The sequence below is a fragment of the Mytilus galloprovincialis genome, chromosome 1, assembly GCF_965363235.1.
Source record: "Mytilus galloprovincialis chromosome 1, xbMytGall1.hap1.1, whole genome shotgun sequence".
NCBI classification, from domain to species: Eukaryota; Metazoa; Mollusca; class Bivalvia; order Mytilida; family Mytilidae; genus Mytilus; species Mytilus galloprovincialis.
In genome coordinates this window covers 126,146,999-126,157,906 of record NC_134838.1, presented here as the reverse complement: position 1 = coordinate 126,157,906, position 10,908 = coordinate 126,146,999, and the positions used below count along the sequence as shown (strand labels likewise).

The 10,908-nt window shown below is 31.9% G+C and overlaps 1 long non-coding RNA gene across 1 annotated transcript; it reads right to left on the bottom strand.

Annotated features, from left to right (window-relative positions):
- Window positions 1-2,519: 2,519 nt before the first annotated feature.
- On the bottom strand, window positions 2,520-10,459 carry LOC143057921 (uncharacterized). The gene is made up of 3 exons (XR_012972870.1): window positions 10,359-10,459; window positions 3,549-3,752; window positions 2,520-3,070 (listed from the first exon to the last, which is right to left on the bottom strand). It is a non-coding gene; the product is annotated as an uncharacterized LOC143057921 (long non-coding RNA).
- Between the last annotated feature and the right edge of the window lie 449 nt (window positions 10,460-10,908).

The window sequence follows — 10,908 nt, the reverse complement described above, 5'->3', positions numbered from 1 at the left end:
TAGTCAAAAATAAACTGAAAACGCCAAGGCAAAATAGAAAAAGACAAAAAAAGTATACATAGCACAACATAGAAAACTAAACAACGAGCAACACGAACACCACCAAAAATCGGGATTGATTTCAAGTGGAAAAAACAGATCCTGTTGAATTTGTTACACGCTTCCCCTGTTGCTTGTGTTTTTTACAAAGCTGGTGATAAGTCTAATCCATTAGGTCATATTCGGGCACTCGTCATCTATGAAACAGATATTCATATGCAATAATGAACACCTTTTAAAAAGACTTAGTATATTTAAATGTCGTTTGCGTCTTTACCAAATAATATTTCAGTTGTTATCTTCTAGAATGTAACGTATTGCTGTGTGTTTGTTTATTCTACATTGGCTAGATGTATCAGAATTGAGTTAAGTCTCAATAGACATGTTTAACCACACTGCATGTTTGCGCCTGCACAACGTTTTGGAATTTTGGATCCTCGATGCTCTTCAATTTTGTACTTGTTTGGCTTTATAAATAATTTTATTTATGCGTCACTGATGAGTCTTATGTAGACGAAACGCGCGTCAAGCGTACTAAATTATAATCCTGGTACCTTTTATAACTATTCCAAGTAAGAAGCCTCTCGCTTTTTTTTAGTCTTGTATGTTTTCTCATTTTAGTTTCATTTAAATGTTTCGGAGTCTCACATAATGATTGAAAATGTGTATGCGAACCGCGTGTTTTGTCTACAAAAGACTAGATCTGATTCACGCATTTTTCTTACGGATAGTGATAACGGATCAGACAAACTCAACGATTTTGAAGATTTGGCCACTTTAACGTCCAATCTGAGAGTCGTTGAGATCTATTAATTTATTGTTAAGTACAAATTAATACAAGTTATCACGATTTATTGACCGAAAATTTCAAGATGTGTTTGAGTTACTTACGAGACTTTAATCAGCTTTTAACCGGATGTTTCGAGACTATTACGAAAGTTCTCCATATACGAAGCTTTTTGGTGTTATTAACAACCTGTTTATGATTAATTCCGAATAATAAGGTTAATTTACAGATTGGTACGAGTATGAAACGAACAAAATCAATCCCCGGACATCCGTTACAAGATTTTGGACATGTCACAAATCGATTTAACTGAAACAAATTCGGGTTACAAACGAAGAACGATAGAAACACATCATATATAATGAAACATGTAATATTTTCTCCCAAACCTATTAATTTTAATCTTAAATGAGGAGCGTAAAAGTAGGGGGTATCTGCACAGAAGAACGCGAAATAAAATTGAAATTTCTCGATGAACGAAGAATTAAACATTTCCTGCACGTTGATTTTTTTTACCGATTTCACGAAATACGGTGAATAACAAACCTTTTTCACGGCTGCACGTGAAATTAAATTGGCAAAATACGTTGCACGAAAATAACCCTTTACCACCCTCTTAAATTTATATCGCTGTTAGAATTCTGCACGAATGAAACGTTTGGTCAAGTAATTAAAAAAAAAAACCTTCACCCCAACACATATAAAAAAAAAACATATGAAAATTCACAACATACAAAAAACAACAAAAACAAGTACAAATTATAAAATCCTCATGCTATCTTTATTTTTTTTTTTTTTTTTATCAAAATCATCAACACCTATCTGCTACATCTTCTTTATGATGCAGAATCGGTGAAATAGTTCCCTAAGGAAAGAGGAATACTAATCATTTATTCGATTCAGTCCTAATGACTTAATAGGAAATCTACATCTATTTCGTTATGCTCTCATTATGCTTTACATTTTTGTAAATGACTGTTTTATTTTTAAGGTATTACTACTAAAATACGAGTTCATTTTTTTTAGCCGGTATGACGTAAAAAGGCGACGAATCAAAGAAATCAACTTTAGAAATAACTAATATAAGACAATGGTGTTGATTGAGAATTACAACATTTCAGGCCTTTTTGTTTGCAACACAATATAAATAGGGGCCTCGGTGGCCGAGTGGTCTAAGTAGTTTCTATTGTAATCACTAGCAAGTCAACACTGCGATTGTGAGTTCGAAACCCGTTCGTGCTGGTGCAATCAATCTTAATTGACTAGGATTGTCAGTTTTCCTATCGAAGGTCGGTGGTTTTCTCCGGACACTTTGGCTTCCACCACCAATAATAACTGGCCGCCAAGAAATAGATTAAATGCGGTGTTTAAAAGTGACGTTCAAACACTAAAAATCAATCAAATTTCAACACAAAAACGTTCCGAATCGAATCCGATACCGATACCAATAATACCTGTTCCATAATCTATACGTTTCGACTCTATAAGCCGCACCACCAAACGGTGTATTTTGGATTTGCTATATGCACGGCTCATAATCACACCTAAATTTCGTCATCATACAGGGGGATTGGCACTTTTAAATTCAATCACTGACCGACAATAATATATCTACAAGAATTTTTTTATTCTAGTAAGAAAACCAGAACGGATTCAAGCAGAGAGATTTTGAAAGCAGAGAAAACTGTTCACCTTCTAATCAGCATGGCTTTATTGAGTAATAATACGAACTATTTAACCCAGGCTAAAATAATGTATAGGGACTGGAATTAAGTCACGAACCCGCGATGTCACAAGTATGTTCATGTATGTTTTATAATTATAATTTCATCAAGCTATAGCCGGAAAAGGAATTGCAATTTTCTGATTTTATTCCAGCGATTTTGTAACCAGATGAACGACCTCGTACCCATACCATATCACCCTTCTCTAACCTCAAAATCAATGTTTCTGTTAGGCCTGATTGAGCACCACCACTACCATAGGAATACATGCTGGCAATAACTAGATTATTGCGAACGAGTTCAAGGAAAACATTGAAGCCAGGATAGTTGTATGCTGTCACGGATATAAGGTATAATCCCTTAAAGGGTACTATGAAATGTCCATGACGAGTATCGTAGGCATGGCCAATATTAGTAATAACATTGTCATATTGAATTGCTTGATGGGTTTCCAGCGTCACATGATGATTCAATGTAGCTGAAAAAGCTACAATAACGGTTTCTTGTTGAGGAACCAAACCTTAAAAGACAATAGGAAGAAAACGATGAAGACATGATTGACAAAGAGCAGTTTATCACTGATTAATAAAGTTTTAGTTATTTCAAACTGTAATTGCTAGATGGAGCTATCGACAAAGGTTCTTACGTGCATGATTTTTCCATAAGAACTCGTCGTGTGCTAGAGAACATGATTTATTACCAACAACCGTCTTTATCCTTATTTTAATATAAATGTCAATATACTTACCGAAAAAAATCTTAAAGGTGCACAATAAAACAATATTGAGATTATTTTGTGTCATATTCAACGAAATCTTCAAAGATTATATGATTACGATATGTGTATGTGCACTACTTATGTGGGAAGCTGTCTATTATTTCTATTTTCATTTATTTCATTTATCAAAATTCCTCTAATTTAAGTCTTTGTTCCAAAATCTTTTTTGTTGTTGCTATTTTTACTGATTTCATAGAAAAATAGAAAATAAATGTCTTACCGTTCACAAGTAGCCTTTTTTCCTTAACATCGGCACGGTGTAAATCAGTGTCAGTGTCATCAACATCTTTTCTGTATTGACATTCACGCTGAAAACCATTGACTTTCTGTAACAAATCCTTTACTAATGTATTGAGGTCCTTATTCTCTTCCGAAATCATGTTGTTTTGGTTTTGAAGTAGGTTAACTCTATCTGTCAATAATTCTGAAAAATATACTATTAAATTCGTATAATTTCATCAGAAGCAGAAGGCTTTTTAAAAAAGTATATATTAATAAAATATCTATGAATAAAAGTCAATGTTACTAGGCCAATCATTTTGGTACGCTTGACGAAAGTTAATAACTGTTATGGTAACAAACAACTCACCAATGGCTTTCGATGATAGACCTAACTAATAAGCAAATTCAGCATTTCTATAAACAGAAAATTTACACAAAATGAACAAATCAATTATGACAAAAGTGTGTCGGAATTCATATCTGATATTCTTCCTGAGTCATAATAACCTTCCATCATTACCGAACTGAACATAGAAATAACATGACAGGTGTTGTATACGGTGCAGGAAATGTCTTCCCGATTTCACTCCCGGTTTTTAGGGGAGTTCGTGATGTTTCTTATTTATTTATAACTGTTGATGTAAATGTCCTTTGGTTTTATGTGTCTTTGTTTACTCCTTAGTTTTCATTGTTATTGTCTTTTTCTGACTACTAAGCTGACGAAATCCTCGAGGGACGAACATATATCAGCAGTTGCATTACCCTAGTCGTTGCAAATATACAAATATACAAGGCTTAAAATGTGGTACCCAAGACGTGCATTTTTGAAACATAATACTCAACACTGGTGTTCTAAACCTAATACTTAGTAGCTGAAAGCCAAATGATTAAGGGCATACGATACAGTTTCGATCCCGTATTTACAGTTTGAAGAAAATTTCCATATAGGCTATTTTTTGCCGGATTAAATGAAATATGTAATAAAAAATATACCTTCATATGCTACTTTTTGAGTTAAATAAGGTCAAAATTTTGTATATTTGCTCAAAATTCGGATTTGTGGCCGTATTTTCCCTTTCGAAAGAAAGCCATAACTTTCTTGTTTTAAAAGATAAACACAAGCTGTTTTTTGTTAAATAATTTGTGATTTCTGTTTTTTATAAGTATCTTAAAAATTTATGCATTTTTTATTTAGAAATAACTCATATCTATCAAATGGTCATGATTTCAGAAAAAAAAACGTCATTTTTTGCTGTATATTTATCAAAATTAAATAAATTGCACTATTTAAAGTTTTATAAAATTTGGTCCACATAATCTTCCTGCAAAATGAAACAAAATGTAGTTTTAAAAAATAGGGGCCCATGCACTCGTTTTCAAATCAAATCAGTTTGAATGATAAAAATCAGTCGAAAACTGCATTTTTTCCCGATATGTCATAGTTTGACGTCGCGAAAATAACATTTTACGTTAGCAACGTCATTACCTCCCCTGTAACTGTATCGTATGCCCTTAAAAATACAGACATCCTGGCCATAAACTTTGAACTTTACATACCAGCTACGAAATAAAATTTAGAAAACAACAACTATCATTCAAACTTATGATAAAGACCATGTTGACTTGTAGATCTTATTAAGACAAAGATGTGTTATGATTGCCATTAAGACAACTCTTCACAAGAGACAAACAACTATAGGACATAGTACGGCATTCGACAATGATCAAATCTGTTACAGCATAGTCATCTATAAAAGTCCCTGAAATGACAAATGCAAAACAATTTAATCGATAAAAGTAACTTATGTACAAAATAAATATGTAACACAACAACAAAAAACGACAACCATTGAATAATAGGCTATTCAGGAAAGGCAAAACCATACAGAATGTGTCGGGGTTAAACATGTTAGCCGGCGCTCAATCCTCCCCTAAAACCTGGGACAGTAGTGTTACGCCATAAGAACGAACTATAAAAATCAGTTGAAAAGGGCTTGAATTATAAGATTGATACAAATAGAAATACATCCCGACAACAAAAATACACTAAGCACAGATCTGAGAGTTTTCGCGGTTACTGATAGCAAGTTCAAAGACAATAACTAATAAAAGTAAATCATGCATTAAATACTAAATTATACATTTTTTTAAAACGCCATAAACTGGCAGAGAAAAAACGTGAACTTGTACAATACCAAGATACAGGTATCGACAGATTGTAGAGCAATGAATATACATATTTATATAACAATAATATTTAGTTTGATTCCTCATCATGTTTTCTATCGTCAGTTTCTATCTTTAAATTTAGTTGGTAAATCGTCATTGAAGGACAATTACTTGTTTATGGAGTAAACTGACGATTGTGATCTTATTTGTAGATTAAAATTATTCTCATCAATTCTGCTCTTTATAGCTTCTCACTATCTTCTATAGTTTCGAAACATCACCATTTTAAAAAGTAAATTAAATTGTCATTAAAGGGCATCAACTCCTATAATAAAGGATTTACCTTGTGCTTTCTAAAAGAAAATAATTTGGACAATGCACGTAAAAAATCGCATTAAGATAACGATGTCACACTGAAAGATGGACGGTGTTCGTATGTTTGATACTTCTTTTTTAAATCCTAAATGATAAGAAAAGAAAATCTCTCATTATAGGCTTCAAAATCAAGATATATTTGAGATGTTGTCAAACTACGATGAATTTCTGGAACTAAAAGCCTTTGCATTTGCCGCAACTTACGGTCTTAAATAATCTGTAATCATAAGCTGTCAATGTTAAATTTAATTGACTCCCTACACAGCTACTTTTGCAAAGATACTATTTCTGTACTAAAAAATTGTAGTACTGGAAATCTACTTTTAAAATTCAGTACTATTTTGTTACTCTAAAATTATTGTAATATTTAGGTTCCTGTATTTTACAGTACTTTATTTGTACTTGAAATTTAGGTACAACAGACTTTTTGAAAAGTTTTTCTATTTCAAATCTCTTAAAGTTATGATTGTAAAACATGGAATATTGTATTATTTCTGTACCAAAATATTTAGTACAAATCAAGTACTGTATATTATAAGTACCTAAATATTACATTAGTTTTAAAGTAAAGAAATAGTACTAAATATTTAAAGTAAATTTCCAGTACTGCATTTGTTTAGTACAGAAATAGTACCTATGCAAAGGTAGCTGTGTAGACATAAGATTTTAAGGGATCGTGAATGGCAGCCAAAATAAATTATGGTAAAAACCATTATAAATCAGTGGACAAATTTGAACAAAACTGACACAATATCGTATTGATTAGGGATTATAACTTCGTGATTTATAATGTGAGATGCCAAGGGCAGATATTTCGTATCGATAGTAACATGTGACATTTCCGTTATTATCAACTGTAAAAACCTCTTATTGGCGTCTTTTAAGATTTGTTTCATAGATATATGAAGATGTGGTGTGATTGCCAATGAGACAACTCTCCATCTAAATAACAATTTAAAAAAAAAAAGTAAATCATGTTTGTTTGATTTTTTTAGTCAGTTTTTGTCTATTCTTCTTACCAGCACACTTGGTACAATTAAAAACCTGATAATAAATTGTTCAAATAAGGCCTTCGAAAATAGTGGAATTAATTACTTTTGGAGTGTCAAGAACTCGTTGGAAGTACTTGATAAATTGCATGCTTATATTGGTGATTTTAAATCTGTTCAAAGATTTTTCTACCCTGTATACCACATTGCCTCACATTCTCATTAAGAAAAAATTCACACACCTAATTAAATGGGCATTTAAAAAGTCAGAATGTGAATATATATGTTCAAACTCTTTTAGGTCATTTTTTAGTAGCAATAAACAAAAAAAACTATGTCAATTGGACATGCTTTGATACTATATATGCCCTTGAATTTTTACTAGATAACCTTTTTGTTCGCTTTGGGGATTCCGTATATCGTCAGATTATCGGAATTCCAATGGGGACTAACTGTGCACCACTTATTGCGGACCTGTTTTTGTATTGCTATGAGTTACAATTTATGACAAAAATAAGCAAAGACCCATCGAAAAAACATCTGATAAACAAATTTAATAATACTTTTAGATATTTGGATGATATTTTGGCTCTCAATAATGACGACTTCAGTATGTATATTAAAGAAATTTATCCTGTTGAACTTACTTTAAATAAAGCTAATACTAACAATGACCACTGCCCTTTCCTCGATCTTGATATCTATATCACTAACGAAAAGCTGAATACTAAAATTTATGATAAAAGAGATGATTTTTCATTTCCTATCGTTAATTATCCATTTTTAGATGGTGACGTTCCCTTGTCACCATCTTACGGTGTTTATATATCTCAACTTGTACGATTCGCTCGTGTATGTAACAATGTTTTAGATTTTAACGAGTGAAATTTATGTATTACTGAAAAATTATTACACCAGGGTTTTCGATATCACAAACTAGTCAAAACATTTACTAAATTTTATCATCGGTATAAGGACATCATTCGTAAATATAGCTCAACATGCAGACTTCTTATACGTTCAGGTATTTCACATCCAATTTTTTATGGACATATTCTTTATAAAGCACAAAGGTGTCAGTATTCACCTCAAAAACTAACAAAACCTTTGAATAGACTTATTAAGAAGGGATATAGTTACGATACTGTTGTCAGGTCATTAAAGATTGCATATTTTGGCGTTAATATTGATTCACTTATAGGGTCTTTGCATCGGAACTAAACACATTTATTCAAAAACCAGTGATTGGCATGACACGGGTTATGTTCTTCTCATATATGTTATGATGGTATGATACTAAATCCCTAACGGGAAGGATTGTGCCTGATGTTCATATGATGAAATCATAATCTTTCAGTCAGTTTAATTGAAGTCTGGAGCTGCCATGTCAGTTAACTGCTAGTAGTCTGTTGTTATTTATGTATTATCGTCATTTTGTTTATTTTCTTTGGTTACATCTTCTGACATCAGACTCGGACTTCTCTTGAACTGAATTTTAATGTGCGTATTGTTATGCGTTTACTTTTCTACATTGGCTAGAGGTATAGGGGGAGGGTTGAGATCTCACAAACATGTTTAACCCCGCCGCATTTTTGCGCCTGTCCCAAGTCAGGAGCCTCTGGCCTTTGTTAGTCTTGTATTATTTTAATTTTAGTTTCTTGTGTACAATTTGGAAATTAGTATGGCGTTCATTATCACTGAACTAGTATATATTTGTTAAGGGGCCAGTTGAAGGACGCCTCCGGGTGCGGGAATTTCTCGCTACATTGAAGACCTGTTGGTGACCTTCTGCTGTTGTTTTTTTCTATGGTCGGGTTGTTGTCTCTTTGGCACATTCCCCATTTCCATTCTCAATTTTATTACACAGTTTTGCTGCAGAACCCCAATTATTGTCCGTTAAAATACTATGTCTGTTTGGGTTGCTGACTCAATTTTGTCAAAATAACAAATTATTCATGACAGGTTAAGCTATTTATTAAACCAGGTTTAACCCATTAAATGGAGTGAGGTATTTACGATAATCAACATAACAACGAGGACTTCGTGACATGACAAGATTTCGCTTAATTGCCAATCTCTTGTATATCTAATACTATCTTATATATGAGACTTCCAAATTATCTAATTTCGGATGGACATAACTTCATTTTAACGAATTTATTATGGAAAGTAAGCTATCAAATACTTGAAATAATTAAAGAAAGTCACCCTCGAAGAAAGCACCACGCGAATCTGTCAACTGATCTCCATCAGCTTAACAGGAGATGACAGTATAATTTTAAAATTTATGAGTTAAATATCTCTGACATAGTTAACGTAATAGGTAAATTAAAAAACGATTTTTAATTTTTATATGTTTTCTTATGTATAAAATGGTCAATTTAACCAGGTTTTACACTGGTTAAACCTCTCACTTGTATGACAGTCGCATAAACGAGCGAGCAAAACAAACAGACGTAATAATTTAAAATGTCAAAAAGGGGTACAGCAGTCAATTTTGTGTTAAAATCTTAACCATTATAAAAACCAACAAATATGTAACAAAGAATAACAAAATCGCATATAGACCAAGACTATTAGAAAAAATTAAAGATAAAAATACACAAATTACAATAACACAATGACAATAGACGCGACTTGCCGTTATGGAAAAGGAAAAACTACAATCAATCCTTAAGGATTCTTTATTTGCTACATCAATGGGGGACGTCCTTGCATTGGTAGCATTTAACTACCACATGTCTTGTTATATATTTCTAAATATATCTTTTTTTTATAAGTATATCACAGACGACACAAAGGTGAACAACCAGATAAAATTTTTAAACAATTGTATGAAACCTATCAATTAATAATGTACATTGCATTAGGAACTATCATTTGTTTTTTTTTTTCATTTTCCTATAACATGTACCTTCTGTTATTTGTTTTTTTCTTCTCTCTCTCTACATATAAATACTTTATTGTAACACAGTCAACCATGTTCGTCAAAGTTTCATATAATTACTCACCAAAACGTAATACTAAAAACAAATTAAGGACTGAATGTATATATACATGAACATAATATTTGTTATATGAATTTAAGGCGCAATTACTTCATAAGTAAGCCGCCTACTAAAACAATAACAACAACACCAACAATGACAGGATATATAAGTACAGTGCCACGTCATATATGATTCAAAGAAACATAAAAAGGCACAGTATATAATATATTCTAACAAAATTAACCTTGAAATTATCATATAATGATTACAAATGTTTGTTCATACCTAGCTTTTTTTCTATGTTCAGCTCATCCTTTTCTCCTTGTGAGCAATGACATACATAGAACAATACAAATATACACAACATAGTGATTAAACTGCACACGGTGATAAAAACCCTTATCTATTGACATGCAATGACATTTCAATAGCTATGTATTTATCAGACCTTCATTGTCTATTTCAAGTACTATGTTTTTCCTTGTCAGCTTTCAACATTTTGGTAATAAGTTATTCACTCCAACTTTACAGAAAATGCTTGGGTTTAATTTGATTAAAAACAATTGTTGATATATAATGATTCATGAGTATCATCATACTTTTTTCTGTAAAAACATGGTGCATTATATCATGAAAAACGAACAGAAAGAAAACCTTGCTATATAGAATGTTTATTTTAGTATTTGCTTGTTTATCAATAAAGAATATTTTCAAATCACTAGTGAGACAATACCAATGGTTAAAAAACATAATTCAACAATCAAATAGCACTATGGAGTTTAGAAACAATCAACAGCAAAACAGAGCAGGAGAATTTAGATAAAATAACACTATA